This window comes from Echinops telfairi, unplaced genomic scaffold (assembly GCF_000313985.2).
Source record: "Echinops telfairi isolate 266 unplaced genomic scaffold, ASM31398v2 ScPeMD7_443;HRSCAF=831, whole genome shotgun sequence".
Classification (NCBI taxonomy): Eukaryota; Metazoa; Chordata; class Mammalia; order Afrosoricida; family Tenrecidae; genus Echinops; species Echinops telfairi.
The window spans coordinates 49,176,941-49,200,087 of record NW_022104341.1 but is presented as its reverse complement, the minus strand read 5'-3'; the positions used below and the strand labels follow the sequence as shown (position 1 = coordinate 49,200,087).

The following is a 23,147-nucleotide window of genomic DNA, read 5'->3' as shown; positions in this document are numbered from 1 at the left end:
GGACAGAAAGCCCTAAAATTCTATTGAATCACTCTTGCCAAAAGCATCACCCCCACCCCCAATCAGAAGATACTAATTAATCATTATATGTTTACCCATGATCAATACAACCATTATCCCTCAGTCCATATTTGATAAGATTAATGCAACTGTCCCTGCTTACATGGTACCTGGAACATTAACTGGAGAATTGCCTCAGGCGGATGTCAAGCAAGCCATTGCTAAATGCTTCCAGAAAACATTCTTACTACACATTATCGCTTTCAGACCTCTAAACAGACTTAAGTCCCAGTAAGCCCCAAAAGATGAAGTACAATTTGTAACTAATGAAGATATGTGCTATATTCCAAATAAATTGCTTTTTCTAATATGTACAAACAGAAATGTTGAGTATATGTGTTGGTTTGTCTTTTAAGAGTATGGGATAATGGTGCAAGGAACATTAAGTTAAATCAGTCTGAGTTTATTGACATGAGTTCACTACACACAGATTTTTTCATTCAATGTTTCAGCTTGAGAGGTAAGGAAAGATCTATTAGCTTGGTTGGCTCAATGAACTATGACTTGCATAATGCCCAACAGTATATCAAGCTGGCATATCATGCCTGCCTTTTTATAATGCAGAATGTGTTTCCAGGGTTTAGGTAAATTGACGTGTTAGAGTGGGTGGCATAGTGATTACATAATGGGCTGTTACACTGCAAGCTTGGCAGTTTGAAACCCCCAGCCACCCCATGGGAGAAAGATGAGGCTTTCTCCTCCCATAGAGTTACAGTCTCAGAAACCCATAGGGCTAGCTCTAACTTGACCTACAGAGTTGGCATGACTGAGGAACAACTCAATGGCAGTGAGTTTGGTTTGGTTAAGGGGACATAAAGTACCTAGAAGACATACCTTTAACACAATGGTGAAGAACAAGTTTGTGAAGAGTGCTGTGATTGTTATTTTATGCGAGTCAGATTTGATATCAGGAACTACTCTAATTAAATTAAGACACATAACTATAAAGGGTCTGATGGGAACCTGTTGTGGTAGGGGTCAAGTGTCAGCATTTTATGGACAGAGAAAAGTGATGTGGTTACTATAATGAACAGCAGAGTCAAAGTAGTAATCACAATAGTCTGATTCATATACATTGACGTTATTGACTACTAAGGGGGGGATGTCCCTAAGAATGGAACTGCACTGAATACTTATTTGATGTGTGCAAACAGAATTAATTTTTTTTGTAAAATGGAGAGTAGTCTAACTCGAACCACTGAAAATAGCGAGTGATAGTCCCTCAGTCAATTCCCAGACTTGAGCTAGTTTTACAGAGCCTCACTCCTTTAAATGAAGAGGAGACCAGGTTCCTTTGAGGAAAGATCCCCTGACCCAGTCAAACAAATTTACTGTTAGTCTTTCTGTAAGCTTTTTGCAAAAGGACTGATAGTCTCTTAGAAGCGTATCTGTTCATTGGGGAAAGAGAAATAGCCAGACTTTTCTGAATTGACACCAATTATAGAAAACACAAACCATTTTCAAGGCCCACCAGTCAGAGCAGCGCCATATGAAGGTTAAATCACTATGTCTCACAGTAGGTCCAGACCTATCCCACAGTGATCTCTCCAGTTCCATAATGTACAAGCGAATATATGTAATCAGTAATTGACAGACCCCATACTGGGTCTCTGACATGTGGAATGAGAGATATTATAAAGGGAAAAGCTATGGAGAAGCCATTAGAACTGACACTACTTAGAAAAATTGTAAACCAAAATCAAGACCATATTACTGGAGACATTTCAAAGACTAGTGCAAGGATGTGAATAAGGCAGAAGTGGTGATTCCAAGTACATTTTCATGTAACTTGCATAGTTGGCTTATGAACAAAAGCACGTGGATCTTAGAGAATTAGATGGACTATGGTAAACTTTAATTATAGCTGCTTCTCTAAATAAAGTTTTATTGCTTAAACAAATTAATAATTCTCTTGGTACCTGGTATGCAGCTATTGAGCTAGTCAATTCAGTTTTCTCAATGCCAGGGTCAAAGGATCACCAGAAGCAGTTTTCCCTTGGGAGGCATAGCAAACAGTACAGTTTCACCACCCAAGCTCAGGGTACATCAGTCCTCCAGGACTATGCCGTAGTTTGGTCCTCGGGACCTTTATCACCTTTCCCTTCCCAAAATGCCACACTCCTCTAGTGCATTGAGGGCAGTCTGCAAGTTGGACCCAGTAATGAAAAAAAAAAAAAAAAAGAGGCATCAATGTCTCTAGACTCTGAGCTGCCCACCATGAACTAGATGTTGTTTGACACACAGAGTCATAAAATTGGGTATGCACAGAGCACTCCATCATTCAATGGAAGGACTATCTGTGAGCTTGGGCTTGAACAGACTGGAAGGTACATGTAAGCTGCATGAGGAAGTCACCTAAATGCCATGATTTCTGATCTTCTCACTTTACCTTCCCTCTCCTAGTCTGCACCTATTGCATCATGAGGCGTTCCTTACAAGCAGCTGAGAAAGAGAAAACTAGTGCTTGGTTTAGAGATAGGTCTGGTGATAATAGATGCACCAATCAAACATGGACACTGAGATTTTTCTAAAGGAGAGTGGTGAAGGCAAATCCTCCAATGGTCAGAATGTGGAACACTTCACTTGACAGTGCATTTTGCTTGGAAGAAGAAATGGACAAATGTAGGACTAATGGACTGTGACCAATGGTTTGGAAGGAGTGTGGGCCTTGAAACGAGTATGAAGGAAAACTTAATGCCAGGAGATGTGAAGAATACATATATTACAGACCTTTCTGAGTGATCAAAAAAGTGAAGATGTTTATATCTCATGTAAATAATGAGGTAACCAGAGTTGCATCTACAGAGAAGGATTTTAACAGCCAATTCAACAGGATGACACATTGTGTAGACACCAGAAATACTCCTTCCCCAGTCATTCTTCTCACTACTGACTCAATACTCAATGGGCTCATGAACAAAGTAGTATTGGTGGCAAGGATAAGTGGTATAAGGGATATGGACTCAGCAATGCGGACTTCCACTCACCAAAGCTGAGTTGGCTAATGGCCACTGTTGAGTCCCCGGTCTGGTAGCAGTAGAGAGCAGCACTGAGTCTTCATTAGGCTTTTCCTTGGGTTGCTCAAACAGAAATCTTGTGGCAGGTTGATTACAATAGACTACTTCCACCATAAAAAAAAAAGTAATCTTTTGTTCTAACCGGTATAGACATTTATTCTGAATACAAATTTCCTTCCCTGCATGCACTGCTTCTGCCAATAGCACCCATGAATTTACAGTATACTTTATCCACCACTATGATATTCCATACAATATTGTCTTGGATGAAATAACGCACTTCTATACTCAGGAAGACCACTGGCCATACCATGCCCCTCCCCCCATCATACTGAAGCAGCTGGTTTGATAGAACAGTAGAGTGAGTCCTTCTACAGACACAATTATGATGGTAGCTAGATGGCAATGCCTTGCAGAGTTGGGGCAGTATTTCTCCAAGAGGCTTTGTTTGCTCTAAACTAGAATCCATTATACAGATTACATTATATCTTCAATGGCCAGGAGTCAAGGGTTAGAAATGAGAGTTGCACCATTCGCTATAACTCCTACTGGATTACAAAATATTTGCTTCCTCTTCCTATGATATTATGTTCTTTGGGCCTTCATGTATTAACACCAACAGAAGGAATACTCTTACTAGAGACACAACCTTGATTCCATGGAAATGGAAATTAAGAATGCCCCACTCACCACCCCTCCTGTCACTTTAGGGTCCTCTTACCGCTGGAATAACAGAATAAGAAAGAAGTTGCTATATCAGGGGCATGATTGATCCTGATTACTAAGGGGGAATCAGATTAATATTATTTAATGAATGTAAAACATATGTTTGGAATTCCTTAGGATGTCTTTTAGCACTACTATGCATTGTGTTAAAATCAATGATACACCACAGCAATCTTATTTTGACATGAATACTAATGGTCCAAAATATTCAGAAATGATGGATTGGGTCACAACACCAGGAAAAGAATCTTGACCAGCTGAGGTGCTTGCTGAGAGACAAAGAAAATATCGATGGGTGGTGGAAGAAGGGATTCCAAATAACAGCTTCAACAACCTAGTGGAAGAAATGAGGACTGTAGTTGTTATGAGTATCTCCTCCTTGTATGTATGTAATATTTTTGATTTGATAATAAGGCTACTGTATTTTCTACTGTACAAGTTAGTTGCATCATGTTTAATACAAGAATGACTTTTAATTGTCTTTGTTTAGTGATGACATATATATTAAAATGTGTACGGATGCCAAGTTAACAAGGGGTGGACTCTAATGGTTAAAGTTTTGTGTTAACATTGTTGGGCCATGTTTCTACAATGGTGTCACAATTAAGAGGTGGTCATCGCCTAATGATGAGATTTCCTCATGGGTGTTATTTGCTTCTAATATAAGTGTATACTGTGAAAATAATTGCTTGCCTTTTACTTGGTTTGGATCCTGCATCTGGCCCTCATCTAGCCTCTGGTTCATTGGACTTGACCCATGGACCTGCTGCATTGCCTTCTGATCTTGGGAATCATCAGCAACTAGCTGTCTTACCTGCTGACATTGGTTGATTCACTCGCCTTTGCAGTGAGAAACCTGCTAACTGACCTGCTGATCTTGGTGCTCTTAGTCCTTGCAGCTACATGAGTCAAGAGAAGCCTCTAGTTAGACCTTTGGCACAGGAATTTGGAATTTGCCTACCTCTACAACTGCATGAGCCATTTCCTAATGTAACCCACTTTGTGTGTGTGTGTGTGTGTGTATAAACATAGATACATACACATAAGTGTCACTGGATTTTCTTCTCTAAAAAATCCAGCCTAAGACACCTATTCATTCCAGTAATTTTCTTGAAGGGTCTTTTGGATTTCCTACATCTAGACTCAAGTAGAAATAATTTTCGCTAGCCTATTCAAGTAGAAATAATTTTCATTCATTTTTGCTTATTTGAATGCCTCTTATTTCCCTTCCTTGCCTTATTGCTCTGGTTAAGATTTCCAAGATATTTAATAGAAGTGGTGATGAAGAGCCTCTTTGTTTAGCTGTAATTTTCAAGGGAATGATTTCAGTCTCTCTCATTGGTGAATTGACCATTCTAGTGTTGACCATTGGTTTTGTGTCTATAGTCTTAATTATGTTGAGCAATCATCCTTCTGTTTCCATTTTCCTGAGCATTGTTATATACATTGAGTGTTTTATTTTTGCTAAATGTCTTTTCTCAATAAATTTATATGATCATTGGGTTCTCTTCCTTTTATTTATGTGATGGATTACATTTACTATTTTTCCAATAGTGAAGCATCCTTGCAATTCATCATTATTATGTTTTTGATATGTTGGTTTCTATTGTCTAAGACATAGCTAAAAGTTTTGAATTGGTATTCACAAAATATATTGGTCTATAATTTTCTTTCTAGTGATATCTATCCCTAAGTTTAGTACCAGAGTTATGATTGTTTCATAGTATGAGTTCTGGTGTAACCCATCCTTTTTCATATTCTGGAATATTTTGAGTAAAATTGATATTGGCTCTTCTCTGCTTGATAGAAATTGTCAGTAAAACCATGTGTGCCACAGTTTCTTACTGTTATTGGGAGCTGATTTATTATTATTATTACCTGTTTAGTTTCTTCTTTTGTATAAACCAACTCTACCATTACATCACTGCTGAATCTTAGTAACCTTACAGGACAGGATGGAACTGCTCTTGTAGGTTTATGAGACTGTAACTCTACAAAAGTACAAAGTCTCATCATATATTATGCTAACCACAAGGTAATCAGTTCAGAAACCATCAGCTACTCTGAGAAAGAAAGATGTGGTAAAAGATCTCCCTGAAAGTTTCAGGGAGAAATTTCTGTCCTGTACTGTAGGGTCACCACCAGGAGTCAGCATGGACTCTATGGCACTGAATTGAGTATTTTTTGGAAAGATCTTTTCAAATGTTCTCTCACAGATTGTGTTAGTCTTGGTAGATAAAGTATTTCAAAAATTTCATTCATCCTAAAATTTCATTCATAGGTTTTTAACCATATTAATGGACAGTTATTTATATTCTGTTATTCTTTTAATTTCAGTTTCTTCTTTTGTGAAAATACCAATTATAACACAGACAAAATTCTAGAATAATTCACCTACAAATACATTCACTCAAAAGGGGGGGGATTAGAAACTGTACAAAAATAGCTAATAGTATAGAAAATTGATAATAAAATTTCAGAAACAGATAAACATTGGAAGGAGAACAATTAAATTAATGGAAGACAGAATTAGCAAAATGGAAAGCAAATCTCTTAATATTAATCTGTTGTTGTAAGAGTCAGAGGAAAAAAGAAGAGTAATGCCTTGCATAGGAAAATCCATAAGCAAAATTAACATAACACAGTAAATATACTGAACAAAGAAACCATTGACAAACACAATACATATACAACACAATAAAAGCAGTTAACTCGTATGTATTGATAATCACACAAGCACCTGTAAAGTATAGATAGAGAGTAGTTGAATGGGAAAGAAAACATGACCCACCACTATGCTGCCTAAAAAAGACATAACTTAGACACAAAATAAAAACAAGCTAAGTATTAAAGACTGGAAAAACATATTTCAAACAAATGACAACAAAAAATATACAGGAGCAGCATTATTATTTTCAAAATCATCTATTTTTTAAAGCTGTGCCTGACACCATTGCACCTGGTTGTTCTAAGGGTTTATGGCTTTAGTTTGCATATTAAGTCCTTACTCTACTTTGCTTGGTTTTGTATATAATACGAAGAAACAATCCTGTTCATTTTCCTACATGTGGAAATTCAATTTCCCCAGCATCATTTATTAAAGACACTTATTTCACCATTGAATGAACTTAATATCTTTGTAAAAACAAATTGACCATAGATGTGTGGGTTTATCCTTAGAACATCAATTATATTCCATTGTAATATGAGTCACTAATCTATTAAGACCTGGTTGTTTTGCTTTCTATGGCAATATACAAGTATCTCTGGGATACAATGAGATCTCTTCCTAAGGGATCTCTCAAGCAATCTTAAGGAATTTTCTATGGAACTTGGAACCAGTGCATAGGATTCTTATACTTGATCTTGCCCAAAAGGCCGAGAAGCGATAAGTGCAGTGCATATGATTCTTATTTTGTCTTATTTTAGTGGGGGGAGGGGGGGAGGCACAAAGTCCTTTCAGTGATGTAAAAGCTTCACATGATGTAAAAGCTTCACATGCAGCAAATAAAGGTGATTGTGATAAAGAATTGGGTTGAGTAGGGAACAGCTCAATAATATCAAAATGGGGCAAATTTATATAACATAAAGGGAAAATACAAGTTGCTCATATGTTGGACTATAGCAAACCAGGAACTGGCTGTAATATGTATAAAAATAAGGAAGTGTGACCAATGTTCCTTTTAGAAGGTATTTTATTAATATAGCATTTCCAGTGTGGTTTGACTTGAACAGAATAAATAGACTTACTACATATTTAGACTAAAATTTAAAGAAGGAAGAAAATAAGAAAGAAACATCCACTTCCATTGAGAAAATTCTGACTCATAGCAATCCTGTAGGACAAAGTGAAACTGCTCCTGTGAGTTTCCAAAGTGTAAAGCTTCATGGGAATAGAAGTCTCATCCTTCTACCACAGTTTATTCTGGTAATAATTAAGGTGTGCCATAAGTACAACTGACTCATTTGGTTTCTTAGGTCATAATCTTTATGGAAGCAGCTTGTCATGTCTTTTCTCTTGAGGAGCATGAGGTGGTTTGGTTAGCATTGAACATGTAATAACTGCAGCACCATGGTTTCTCCTTGCTATCCCATGACTATTGAAACAATTGTTTCACAGTATTTGGTTCTATTGAATGTAAATAAATCAATAAAACCCTAGGTTTTTGTTTGTTTACAACAGCCAAAGAAATTTACAACTCAGAGAGTACTCAACATTTTAATTTTTTTACTTAAAAGTGACATTAATAAAAAATTTGTAAAAGGATAAAAAAGATAATAAAAAAGAGTATACTAAAGATGCACAGTATAACTAATTCTTGTGTATTTTATGTTAATAATTAGTTTGATTTTTCTATCATGTCATATAACTTAGTGTCCTCTTTAGTTTTTTCTCTAATCATCATTCTATCAGAAACATTTTCTATGATGTTATTAAACATATACACACCAAGTCTATTAGTTTAAAAAGGGGGTTAAATTTCAGAAATTAAAGTGTATTTTACAAGCCTCATCTACAGAAAAGCTGTTCTATGGAAATGGCTTATTGCTATTACCAAAGAAATAACACCAGTATCAAATCAAATCAAGTCTCTGGTCACATGTTTTAATCATAAGAAAATAGCGATAAATAACTCTATATATGCTAATAGAAACTCTCACTTACCTCTCTAATTAAGAAGCTGAGTTGTTTTGCGTCTTTGTTGTTGTAACTGTTTTTTTGTTTTTCAAGTTGCTAATTCATTTCTTCTCTACCTAGTCCTAAAGAATATATTTTGAGTAATGAATGAAAATGATGTTTTCTTTACACATACCCAGATACTACTCAAAATTGTTGTATTGAGTCTAATATACAGACTCATTAGACCAGTAAACCATTTAATACAGAATAAGGTTTTCTTATAAGAAAATTTAATTTTTGATATTCAAAGAACTACACAATTTAAGAGTTAACATATATGGTCATTAAAAAATTCTAATTTAGTATTTATTGAAACCAGTCTTAGAAAATAAAATTTTTCTTCAGTACTTTATTTCTCTAAATCTACTCAGACACGAGATCCAAGTATGTCTGATCTCCTCAATTCCTGGATCAGTCCTCTCAGAAATAAGAATACATTCAGATTCCCACTCTACTCTAACTCAGCAAACTCCAACCGCCCTGCCATCAAGCTGATTCCACCTCCTAGGTAGCCTATAGGGCAGAGCAGAACTACTCCTGTGGGTTTACAAGACTGTAACTCTTTTGGGAAGTAGGAAGTTCAGTCTTCCTCCTATGGAGCAGCTGGTAGTTTCAAATTGCACACCTTGTCAATTGCATCATATAAAAAAATGTGTTTTTGCAACACTATATTAGAAAATATCATGTACTATACATTTATAATACATACATTTACAATGAGCTCCAGAAAAAAATTTTTCTTGACATGAGCTGTATTTATTGATCAATGATATTATCCAACGTATTTCCAATTTCTTCTACCTCTCCTAAAGTGAAAATTTTAAATTCAATGTTGTAATGCAGTTTTATTCATCTAGAAAAACACCAACTATAGGCCTCCTTATTTTCAACCAATATCTTGTAGTTGCTTTGCCTTGTTCCTTGGTAATTTTAGAATAAAGTTACTCTTTGAAGGTGTATAGTTTGAAAGCATTTGTCTGTTTGTTTGTGCATGGAAAGTACCAACCAAACTCACTGCATTCAAGTTGATTCCAGCTCAGAATGACTCTAATACTGAACAGAACTGCACCATAGAGTGTCTGAGACTGTAAATCTTTACAGATGTAGACTGCTTCATCTTTCTCCTTGGTGCAACTGTTAGCTTAAAATCCCCTACCTTTTGGATAGCAACCCAACACTTAATCCACGGAGCCCTACTTTTTTACAAAGTTACGTTACATACTATGTACTAAGACAAGCATTGCTGACTGGCATTGGATACGAACATACCTCATTTCTCCAATTTATGTACAATTTAACTTAAATATTTAGAAATGCAAGTTAATTTTAATCTGTAGACTGCCTGCATTTCACTCTTAATGACTTGAGCTGTATTAACATAATGATTCCAATTTACCCCAACTTCTTACCAACACTCTTACCCCATAACAGTTAATCAGCTTCAAGAGCTAACGACATTGAGATTCAGCAAATGTTTCACAGCTAACAAATCAAGAGAACTCATAATTGTCTCTCAACTAGCTCATCGTGTCTCAGTAGCACCACATTCAACAAGTTACACTCAGCACCAAATCTCAAAATTATTTTAAGTATATTGTATAGATATTTATTATACATGGTGTATATAATATAGAGAGAAAGAATCTGTGCATGTATCAAAGAACCCTGGTGGCATAGTTGGGCTGCTAAATTCAAGGTCAGCAGCTTGAAACCAGCAGCTGCTCTTTGGGAGGAAGATGGGACTTTCTACTCCTGAAAAGAGTGACAGTCTCAGAAATCCACAGGGGCAGTTCAGTCCTGTCCTACAAGGCCTCCATGAGTCGGCATGGACTTGATGCCAGTGAGTTTGATTTTTAGTTTGGTATCTACAAATTTATATATCTCTAATTAACGTATGTAAGGTCTCAAAGATCTGAAATATAAAGGATTTAAAGATTATGTTGTTGCATATTTACATATGTAAGACATGTACATGCAATATATACATGTATTGTTATATGTGATTTTTCCATATATCTATATTAATCTTTAGGATCTTCTTGAGAAATGACCCTCACATATCCAGTGCCATGTGAAAGAAGTTGTGTGATCTAAGCAGTTTGGCAATGTGCACTGATAAAAGTTTAATTCATTCTCACAGTGCAGGGGGATGATTTGTATCACTTTCAGATATGGGTATAACTATTTCCAAGATGGCTAATGGAAAGCTAACCACCATGATGTCTCTAACCATGCAGTTGCACACAGTAGGCTCTGTGCAGCCTGTATGAGCACGCCATGAGACGCAGAGGAAGTTCTACAAGGACAGAGGAGCCCTGGTGGCTAGTGTTTACACGTTGGGCTGCGAACCACAAGGTCAGCTTTCTACTTCTATAGAGTTACAGTCTCTGCAATCCATGAGGGAAATTCAGCAAGTTTTGATTTTATATTGTGATAGTTATTTTTTATTTGTTTTTAAGTTTCATTGACATACAATGCACACATCATACATTTCAGTAGTTCAATCATATTCACACGAGTTATACATTCATCAATAACCAATTCCAGGATATATCTTTTTTCCATGTACTCCTTAGTGTTAGGTCCCTATTTCCTGCCAGGTTCCCACCCCCACCCCATGTCTCTTTGAATCTATTAATCCAGTTTTTGTGTATATGCTGTTGTTGCTATTGTTAGGTACCATCGAGTCACCTCCAACCCAGAGCGACCTGTGTAACAAAGGAACTAAACGCTGCCTGGCCCGTTCCTTTAATCTACTAGTGTGTTTAAGGCAAAATCTAGTTCACTTAGTTGGAGTTCCAAATTGGATCTTCTGTTGTGATCTGTAAGTGATGTTCTGTGCCTCAAAAAGCAGACTATAAAGTCCTGTTGTTTACAATACATAGTCCGAGTCCCCAAGGGCTGTATACACAGGGAGTCAAAAGTGCTTAGTTCGAGACATGATACTGAGCTTACTGACTTAGTCTCCCCTTGGTGATTAGCATACTTAATGTGGAGTGACTGAAATTTAGTTGCCTTCTTTGGGACTGACATGTCCTCCACTCTATAGCCTCTTGACTTGGGCTTTTAGTAAGGCCCACTAATCACTTGTAGAGGAGTGCCTGCTAAATTGCGGTGACCGTAGAATAATGTGATATGGCAGGAAGTGATTGGTCTTTTCCCTCCCTTCTCATCATGGGAAATTGACCCAGTTAGGGTGAGGCCTCCCCTGTCAAAGGAATTTTGAAGATGTATACAAGTAAGGGGTGGTATATGACAGACACACTCATCACCTGAGAAACTGGAATTGAAGATTAGATGACTTATTAGCAGAAGCCTGCCTGGGTGTTTATTTTATAGTAGTGGTCTCACACAATACTTATCCTTTCACGATTGGCTAATTTCAGTTGGTATAATGCATTCTAGGTCCATCCTTACTTGTGAGGTGTATCAGGGTTTCGTCCCTGTTTTATAACACATGTATTGTTTTCCATGTGTGCACATACCAGAAGTTTCTTTATCCATTCTTTTACTGATAAGTCTGGGTTGTTTCAAGTGTCTTGTTCTTGTGAATCGTGGTGTAATGAACTTGGAGGAGTAAACATTTGTTCATGTTCTGTCACTTACTTCTTTGGGGTAGTTGTATTGCTGGGTCATACAAGATTTCGAGTCCCACTTGGTTTATGTAGCACCATATTGCTTTCTACAGTAGGTGTCCATGTTTACGATTTGTGTACGAGTTCCAATCTCTCCACATACTATCCAGTGTGTTATTTTGGGGGGGCTGGAGGGGATTTGAACTGCGTTATCATTGTGGATTAAAGGTGCTATCTCATAGTACTTTTGATTTGCATCTCCTAGATGGGTAGAGATTGTGAGCATGTTTGTTGCCCATTTTAGTGTGTGAGAGTTCATTATATGTGTGACACCTTGATTCAGCTATCAAACCCAATATTTTGGTCCAACAAGAATCTAGATGTTCCTGTGGAAGTATTTTGTACATATGATTAATATTTAGAATCAATTGACTTTATGAAAAGCAGTCTCTTCCAAAATACGAGGGGACTTCAAAATGTGCATGAAAAAATGCCATTGTCTTTTAAGGCCAATATTTCCATGAACTTACTACTTGAAGTTTTTTTCTATGAGTGGGCCTTATTTAAACAGTTGAAAGTCTTTATAGAAAAACTGAGGTATCCCACGATTAAAGGATTCTTTACAAGTTTGTAAATGACATCCTGCTAGGATTGCTAGTCTGCTACCAACAATTTCAGACAAAAGATGATGGAGTTTCCAGTCTATCACCTGATCTATTCAGACATAGAACTGATAGATTGCCTAGATCACTGCATAATTTACAGATATGAATTTGCCAGCTCCCACAATCACATGAGCTAGTTCCTTAAATTTGATCTCATGAGCCAATTGCTGAAATTTAATCTCCCTCTCTCTGTGTGTGACTATGTATATGTTATACAGGTATGCTTCATTTTATTCAATTTTTCTTTATTGAACTTCAAACATATTGCATTTTTAAAAATTAAAGGTTTGTGACAATTCTGCAAACAGCAAGCCTATCAGGACCAATGTCTACCATGTGCTCAGTTCATATCTCTATGAAAATTTCACTTTGGTAATTATCACATTATTTTGAATTTTTTATAATGCTATCACACACCTACTAGGTCAAAGTATTGTGTAAACATAACTTTTAAATGCCCTGATAAACTCACAAATTTACTAACTTTACTGTGAGAATCATTTTATTGCAATGGTGTGAAATTTAACTCACAATATACAGTGATATGCTTGTATAAAATTATGTATTACAGAGAGAGAGAGAGATTTTCCAAAAATAGAGATCTGTGTGTAGATCTGAGGTTAAGTCAGAAAACATTGCTACTAGGGTTCCAATTCATACACACACAGATCTATTCCAAACAAACATGTGTTTACACATATATCGACATCAGTAAATGGCTTCAGACAAATTCGCTCTCTCTAATACATTTGTCTGCATCTCATTCACGTGCCCTCAGAAAGATTTTATTAAAAAATCTTTTTTGATTTCAGAGGATATATGTTTGGTAGTTAAATTTCAGGCAGCGAGTTCCTCTCAGAAGACTATGGGGACTTTTTGTTTTAATTCCAAAGGACTTAGCTTGACAGATTTTCTCTAAAGACACAGAAAAATGACGAGGGTTTATTATGAAGAAGTTTTAAGAAAACTGCATCAGAGTGGATAGTTTCACCAAGAAACTGTTTTCCATTAAGGCATGCTCCTTCTTCGAGGGCAGCAGGGCTGCCCTTGCAAATTTCACGGGGAGACCTTACCCATCCACTCCTCAGTCCTGATGTTTACCTGAGACTTTGGATTATTATTCTCTCCAAAACTCAGAACATTTAAAAGGAACATGACCTGAGTCCCTTGAGGAAGCCCAAATTACCATTTTGACGTGCTGTAAATTAAGGAGCACAGAATTCTTCAGGGAAGGATGCTCGTGATGGAAACAGCCCCTTCTGAGGTATACAGACCGAAGATACCACCCAAACCAAATGCACTGCCGTACATGACAGACCAGAGCTGCCTCGGTGAGACTCTGACCCTCGACCAGAGTTGAAACCCTATCTTTACCTCATGGAGCCGCTGGCAACCCATATGACCACGATATCACCAAGCCTGAAAATGATCAACTGTAACTTCACATTTTCTAATTTGTGTTCAAAAAAGGTTTCTATAATTTTGCAGCAATACTTTAAAATTTACCCTCTATCTATATAGATAAGGAAAAATAGAGAAAATTTAAAAAGTAATTCTACTTCTTTCTCTGGAGAATCTTAATATGTATTTGAAGACTCAGTATTTTCATGTAATTTGAACTGACGATTAAGGCATAAGACAAAGGAAAAAATATTACAAAGCATGGGATATGAGTATCTAATGTGGGTGTGTATACAGATATAAAAGGGAGAACATGCTCACCTATTGTTTTGGAGCTGGGTGAGATAATATACAGGGAACAATAAGTTCTGAAGTAATATGAGAACATGAATGTGAAACATTTAAGGCAGAGAGTTCCACTCAGAAGGTTATGGTGGGTAGAAGAACATTTGTGGGTATTAGAAAATTCATTATTTCCATGTAATGTGAGAAAAACAAGGATTTTTACAGGTTATTAATGATAAAATTTTTGATTGGCACAGAAACAATTTTATTAGCTGTCCAATATTTTCTCAATTTTCTATTTAAATTTCTATGAAGACTCATGAAACAAAACAGCATGTAAATTTTAATCTATAGAGAAAATAGTTCTCTATAAGGATAGACAAAAAAAATATTCCTATTGAACAAATATTAATTTCTTTACACATATATAAATTTAGAGGCAAATAAACACACTAATGACAATATGCAATAGAATGTAACTACAACTGTTTTGATATTAAATGTTTAAATATAAATGTTTATTATTTAAATAGATGGACTTATGTTCAACTTCACATAAAATAAAGAGAAAAGTAAATTAAAGGTAAGAGTGCCATATTTTACCCATAATGATGGAAATGATTAAATATTCTATATTATCAAGAGTGTGTGAAAATTCACATTATAATGGGTAGGAATATAAATTGGTCCTAGCTCTTTGAATTTTAAATGCAAGGAACACTTGATCAACTAATTCCACTTTCAAAAATAATCCTAAACAAAATCTCTCCTGTGTACAGAACATAGCATCTATGTGCTGCCAATTACAACAAAGTTTTTAACAGCAAATGATTCAAGACAACATGAATATCCACCCATATGAAGCTGATTAAATATAATACAATTTTAATACTAAAACAATCAAATTTTCAAATGAGATTTCAGTGAAATTTGAAAAGCTAATTTTAAATATCAAACACCTAGCAATAGCAAAGATAATTTTAAATAATCAGGACAGAGGACTAAAACTACCATATTTAATATTTATAAAGTTGTAGTTAAAAATATTTTGTATTATTGTAGAAATAAAAACATGCATCAATAGAATGAACAGAAAGTAAAAAAGTAAACCCATAGCTCATTGGCATAAGCTATATAAAGGCATTAAAAAAACTGATGGGGGAAAGGATGTATTATCTTAAGGAAATTAGATAATTTTATCAAGATGAAAATAAAGTCCATTTCCAACATAAGAAGTTAACAAATGCTACCAAAATTAAATATAAAGTGAAAATTTTATAAGAAAATATAAAAGCATATAAGTATGACCTCCAAGTAAAAAGTAATTTCTTAAGCCAAGACAAAAAGGTATTAATAATAAAAAATGAAATAAAAATTTAGTATACAGGTGGTCCCCAACTCATCACATATACAAGTTAAAATTAACTATATTTAGGACCATCTGGTTTGGGGTGTTCAGTTGTTGTTTGTTTGTTAATCTTTATGTTTTTCCACTTTATCATTAGTAATATCTGCATATTAAAGTACAGAGAATAATTTGCTAATGCTATTTTCATTTCATTCTCATATTTTCATTTACCTCCACATATTCAATATTATGATGATTTACTGTTCAAAGCATAGCCATATAGCTGGCTATTGCAGTTATAATAAACATTTTAAATAAAATTTAAAAGGAATTTTATTTATGTCAGAATTAACTTATGTAATTGTCAGAACAGTACCCCCTTTAAGTCAGGGACTGCCTATATATATTTAAATCTGCACAATAAAAGGTGCCAGATATCATGAGAAAATAAAAGCCTTGCCAGATGATGAAATGTTTATAATGCACATAACCAGCAAAATAACAATATACAAAATACAGGAAGAATCCGCAAAATGAGAAACCACCTAAGAACAATTTTCACTCACAAATAATAAGGAAAATGTAAATGTAAACAATGTTTCAGATATCTTATTTGCAAAAATATTAAATTGCTAATATACAGCATTGACAAGAGAGTGATGAGCTCTCTCAAACTGCTGATTGAGAATATAAGTTGGAATAATCCTTAAAAGCTAATGTGTCAGTACCTATCAATGTTAAAAATATTACATCCTTCAATATGGATTAATGCAGCTTAACATAAGAAAAACAAAAATTGTCAAAACTGGACCAATAGAAAGCATCATATAAACTGAGAAAAAAACTAAAGCTTTCAAGAACTTTATTTTACTTGGATCCACAAGTAATGCCCATAAAAGCAGTACTTGAAAAAGCAATGGGTGGACTGTATTAGGACATCTGCTTTTAAAGTGTTGCAAAGACGTCACCTGGAGGACTACGGTGGGTCTGACTGACACCATGGCACTCATAACTGGGCTGGATACTTCAAAGGAGAGCCAAAGAAGACATGCTACCATTGAATAGTGCTTTTGGTAAAGAATATCAAGTATGCCATAGACCACCAGAAGAATGAGCAAACTTTTGTTGGAAGAACCACAGCCAGAGGCTCGTTTGAGGAGGAAGATCCGGAAGGAGACGCATTGACAGTCGATACAACTGTAAGGGTAGTCGAGGGCCTAGTTCATACATAAGTAGCTATGAGTCAGAACACACTTGACAGTACTTGACAACAGGAACACATTAAAATTAAAATTAGGCTTGGTTTTAAGCCACCAGTCATATTTATTGATGGATACAGGGACTTAAGAAACTTCATGGAAAATGTCCATTAATTTTAATTCTACTTTTCCACGAACTCTTTGAAATTCCCCCATATATTCACATGCTCAAAGGTATTCTACAGCACTGTGAAAAATCTTACAATTCTAAAAATCATAAAGCTTCGTATACCTGGTAGTACAAATGGCCTTGGTACAATGATTTATCAAAAGAAATGATGAAATTATACATATATTAAAATAAAATACTCTTTAAATTAGATATTAATAGTTTTAAATATATGATAAACATTATTGAGTCATAAAAATATACACATCAATACATACAAAAGTCTTCTTCATCACAATACAACAGATTGATATACATGGTTTCTGCCTGGAAAAAAGTAGATGTAGGCGTGTTAGAAAAGGGTAGATAGAAATTGCTGTAATTTCATCTAGAAATATCCACATTGCTTTTTTTTAACCACCCAAAGTCTAGTAAATATAGCATATACAATTCCATATAGAGCTGTCCTTTTATATCAACAGGGGTACTGGTTCCACGGCATTTCGCAAATATCAAAAGCTACAGATGCTTGAGTTCCTCATATAAAATAATGCAAGATTTTGCATAAAACTCATATACATCTTCACATATATATAATGATTTAAAATATTGAACACAATGCAAATGCTACCTTACTAGTACATTACACTCTCTTTAGTCTTTGAATAAGGCTTTTTGCTCCTGTAAAGAATTACAGCTTCACAAACCCAAAGGACCAATTGTACTCTATCCTATAGTGCCACAATGAGTTGGAATCAACTATATGATGCTAGGTTTGTATATTTTTTCCCCTAACCTGGAGATGGATTGCTTGGGTCACCAAATTGATTTTTAGGGTTTTTCTCTCCCCAACAGAAACCAAGTGTGGATACAATACAAGTAGAGAATGAATTATGCCATGGGAACAGTACTCAAACTAGACTGTGAGAGAGATTGAAGATCTATAAAATGGTGGAGGCTATTGCCTATACATCACTAAAAGGCACGGACTCAGTACAGTGCTCAGAGCCCATCAAAATAAAGTTTGGCTTTACAAAATTTACAATATTTGCTGTATTCATTTTTTCAAATGATTTTCAACATGTTTCGTTGGCTCCATGGATTTAGAAACCTTAGAAATGGATGGACAATTATAATATAAAATAAAACTACAATCAATAAGAGAAATAACAACATGAAGAGAGGATGTCTGTTGCTGTGGTCATCGTTAGATGCTATCAAACTATTTCTAATTCATAGCAACCCCATGCACAACACAATGAAATACTGCGCAATCCTGCACATCCTGAAAATTGCTATGTTTGAGTATTTTGTTGTAGCCACTATGTCAATCCATATCATAGAAGATCTCCCACTTCTTCACTGACTTGCTAAAGTACATAGGAGATTAATCCTCAAAAGAAGAATCCCAAGTGGGTAAAAAAGCAGTAACTCAAAGTAACTGGTCATAAATAAAATATGAATCAAAATGAAAAGATATCATGTCATAAGCTTCATATATATATATTCCAACAATGGTTGCATTTCTACCTTTACAGGGACCTGCCAGAGTTCAGGACTAATTACAAAGAGGGCATACAATAAGGGATATCATTTCTGATATCAGATGAATCATGGCTCATAGCAGAGAATACCAGAAAGATGTTTACTTGTGTTTCATTAACTATTAAAAAGACACATGACTGTGTGGACCATAATTAACTGTGGATAACTTTGAGAGCAATGGTATTCCAGGACATTTCATTGTGAATTTGTGCATGGATCAAGAGGCACCTGTGCAAACAGAACAATGGTATACTAGATACTTTACAATCAGGAAAGGTGTGTTATATCGTCTCACCATAGTTGTTTGCAGAGCAAATCATCAGAGCAGCTGGCATGTATGACAAAAAATGTGGCATCAGAACTGGAGGAAGGCTTATTACCAAGCAGCTCTATGCAGATGGCACAATCTCCTTTGCTGAAAGTGAGGAGGAAGTGAAGCGCCTGCTGATGTAGATCAAGGATTACAGCCTTTAGTGTGGGTTACAACTCAATGGCAGGAAGACCAAAGGCCTCACAGCTGGACATGTAGATAACAAATCATGAAAAATGGAGAAAGCACTGAGGTTCTCGAGGATTATGTCTTCTTGAAGTCACAATCAATACTCCTGGGAGCAGCAGTCCAGAGAGTAAAAGGTATAAAACATTGGGTCAATCTGCCGCACAAGGCCTTTTTAGAGTTTTGAAAAGCAAGGATGTTACTTTGAGGACGAAGGAGTGCCCGACTCAAAAAAGCAGGACTGAAGGTAGAAGAATTGGTGCACTTGAATTGTGGTGCTGGAGAAGAACATTCAAAGTACCATGGACTGCTAAAAGGACAAACTGACCCGTCTTGGGAGAAGTAAGGTTGAGAAGCCAGGATGGTTAAGTCTTGGTGTTACATACTTTGGCTATCTTGTTAGAAGACACTAGTCGCAGGATAAGGATATCATGTTTGCTAAGCTAGAAGGGCAGCACAAAAGAGGAAGGCCCTGAATGAGATGGACTGGCACAGTGGCCGCATCCATGATTCAGGCACAGGAACAACTGTTAGGATGGCACAGGACCATGCAGTGTGTTTCATTGTTTTGCACAGGTCACTATGGGTTGAACCCAACTCACTAACAGCTAACAAACAACATTCTTCGGACTAGCAAATATTTTATTATGCCAAGAATGTGAAGACCTGGAAACACTGAGACATTTTGTTAGTAGAATAAATTGGTAAATCAATTTCACCACTTTTGAGAACGTTTTCCAAAAAGATAGAAAAGGTTTATACCTCAGGATCCACTCATCTACCAGTATGTCACACTACTGTGATTGATGCTAGAAGATATGCCACCAGTATTTCAAATACCAGCAGGGTCACCTACGGTAAACAGGTTTCAGTGGAGCTCCCAAACTAAACACAGACTAGGAAAAGGAATACATGGCCCACTTCTCGGACCAGCCTCCAGAAACCGTATGAATAGCAGCATAATACTTTTCTTAATATAGTGCTAGAAGATGTTTCTTCTCATTTTGACTCATGACGCATCAACAAATAAAGGTCCGGAAGGCTCAAAGTAGACTGTACTTTGAGAAGGCGACTGTTTGAAGTCACACTTTTGAGGGAAAGGCTCCTCGTCTGGTGTTATATTATGCAATGTTCCACTGCTATGAGGAAGCTCCTCAGAGGGCTACCTGTTTGTTTCTGTTGGTATTGTTATTATGTGCCAGAGTCTCTTCCTTCTGGGTCTGGAAGATCCACTGAACCCAGTTCAGTCCTGGGTAACCCTGCTGTGGTTGAAATGGCACAGCTTGCAGCATCACAGTAATGTGTACACTAAACATAGCATGACTAACAAACATGCTGCAGCGTAATCAGATCCCATGTATAATTCCTTTATGAGCTATCAGATATTAACGGAAGTCAGAAATTCACCACTGGTCTACCTCAGGCTACAATGCCCTGATTGACACAATTTCACAGATTTTCATTCATTTTGTTCTCTGTTTTCAAGTCACTTGAGTATTATTTTGTTTGTTTTCTGTCTGTTTCTAAAATCCATTTAGTCTGTCTCAAGGTTTGTAATTTACTCTGCTTGTACTGTCTCCCTCACATTTTAATTAGATTGACTTCTTATCATTGTTTGAATGTTGGCTTAAAGAGTACCTTCTCAAAGAAATTTTCTATGGCCACCTTTCTCAATGCAAGTGCTCAATTATTACTTCTGTTAGTGAACTTTTTCCATCACTCATCTGTAAACTTGTCATACCGTCTGGACTTAGAATAGACTATGAATAAAGACTAGGCTGTCTCTTTCTCAGGAATTAGCTACTGAAAATCTTACAAACAGCAGCATACCATTGTCATATACTGAACAGCTCAGAAATAGCAGTGGAAAATTGTTAGATACAGTGCCGGGTGACAAGTCACTTAGGTAAGAAGGCTGCCTTCTCAATGTAGAGTCAACCACAATCATGTGCATGGAGTAAGGCCTTCAGTGCCTACATTTGTTAGTGGGGAAAACTCATCATGAGAACCAACAGTGGAAAACATTTATTAATAATCAGAATTTGTAATGTATAAAGTAAAATTATAGAAAAATTGGAAGTCAACAAAAAACAGATAAAAATGTATAAAGCTCAATCTTATAGACATTAGTGAGCTAAACTAGACTGGTATTGACCAATTTGAATCAGCCATCATATGGTTTACTATTCTGGGAAATGCAAAAGGAGTGACACCACATTAATTGTAAAAAAGATGTAACTTAAATATGAGGTTGTTTGTAATAGAATGGCATCTATATGATCACAAGGAAATCGGTTGACACAGATATTACTCAAGTTATGCCAACCGCTACAACTGTGCCTGTTGTTAGACACCTTCAAGTCACTGCAATTCATAGTGACCCTGTGTACAACAGGAAAAAGAACACAACCACTGCCTGGTCCTGCATCAGCTTCAAAATTGTTCTCATATTTGAGCCCATTGTTGAAGCCATTGTGTCAAGCCATCTAGTCAAGGGCCTTGCCTTTTTCACTGTCCCTGTACTGTACCAACCATGATGTGTCCTTTATCAAGGACTGTTCTTTCCTGATAACGTGTCCATAGTACATGAGATAAAGTTTTTACCATTCTTGCTTCTAAAGCGCATCAGGTCTCTTTTCTTCCAAGGTGATAGATTTCTTTGTTCTTTCAACAATCTATGGTACTTTCAATATGCCTCACTATCACTACAATTCAAATATATCAATTCTTCCTCAGTCTTCCTTATTCAATGCCCACCTTTCACATGCATATGAGTCAAATGAAAATCCCATGGCCTTTGTTGGCACGGATCATTGTAAAGTGGATTATGGTAGATATGTTCACAGCCATAGAGTGGATGTCAACTCACAGCAACCCAACAGGACAGGGTAGAACTGCCTTGTGAATTTCTGAGACGGTAACTGTTTAAGAGAGTAGAAAGCCGGGACTTTCACCTGAGGAGCAGCTGGTGGTTTCAAACTGCTGACCTTACAGATGAGTGCTCAACTCATAACTACTAGGCCAGCACGGCTCCATAAAAGACACAGCTAGGTTAAAATGTAACATGTTATTTGACCTCCTTTTAATCCATTCAAAAAGTTGTTTCATTAAAGGAAAATAAAGTAAAGGGGAATACACATGGAGTAAGCCTCCGGTGAATCCCCTCTGATCATAGGCCAGGGATGTGAATAGTCTTGCTACCATGCAGAACGCATTAGAAAGTGGATTATTGTAATAGCAGTTACATTAAAATTAAAATTTTTTTCATTTGATATCCCATATGACTCATTTTAAAGTTGTTCTCATTTTTAATATTTTCCACTTTCTTTTTGATTGTTGACATTTCCCCCTTTAATTTTGTTGCTATTGCTAGTTTTATTTATTTATTATTTTTACATATGCTGTTCTACATATGAAATTCAGGATACATAAACCTGTAGAGACAGTCATTGGATTAATAGTTTCTTGGAGGTGTGGCAGAGGATATTGGGGGTAAATGGGAAGCTAAGAACGATGAGTACAAGAAAGAAAATATTCTAAAATATATTCTGATTATGATTGTACAAGTCTCATTCATATGATCGACCTATTGAATTGTGTGGTATATAGCAACAAAACAGTTGTTTTTTAATGAGAAAATACTTTGACATGGGTAACATGCACCTTAGAATTCAAAGTAATATCTTAGCTTTCAAGATTTTAAAGAAGATTTTGCAGCAGATTTATCCAATATAATGCATCATTTGATCTACTGTTTTTCCATAAGTATTGATTATGGATTCAAGCAAGACAAAATCCTTACAATCTCAGTTTTTACTCCATTTATAATGATGGTACTTATTGGTCTAGTTATGAGTATTTTGGTTTTCTTTACACTTAGCTATACTCCATACTGAAGGCTACAATCCTTGATCTTCATCACCAAGTGTTTCAAATCTCCATTTTATGCAAGCAAGTTTGTCTTCTGATAATAAGCCTTC

At 36.0% G+C, this 23,147-nt stretch overlaps 1 protein-coding gene across 7 annotated transcripts in view; it reads right to left on the bottom strand.

Moving 5' to 3' along the window:
- LRRIQ3 (leucine rich repeats and IQ motif containing 3) overlaps nucleotides 1-23,147 on the bottom strand; it is a 183,446-nt gene that overhangs the window by 153,887 nt on the left and 6,412 nt on the right. For 3 of the 7 annotated variants that reach the window (XM_045292200.1, XM_045292206.1, XM_045292205.1), the window contains exons 2-3: nucleotides 17,405-17,453; nucleotides 8,470-8,564 (exon numbers count right to left, since the gene is read on the bottom strand). The exons of 1 other annotated variant lie outside the window; for it this stretch is intronic. The gene's annotated coding sequence lies outside the window, so the exon portion shown is untranslated. Of the gene's footprint in view, nucleotides 1-3,047; nucleotides 3,182-8,469; nucleotides 8,565-17,404; nucleotides 17,454-23,147 lie in introns of those variants that run through there. 3 more of the 7 variants (XM_045292202.1, XM_045292203.1, XM_045292201.1) reach the window with 3 other exon arrangements.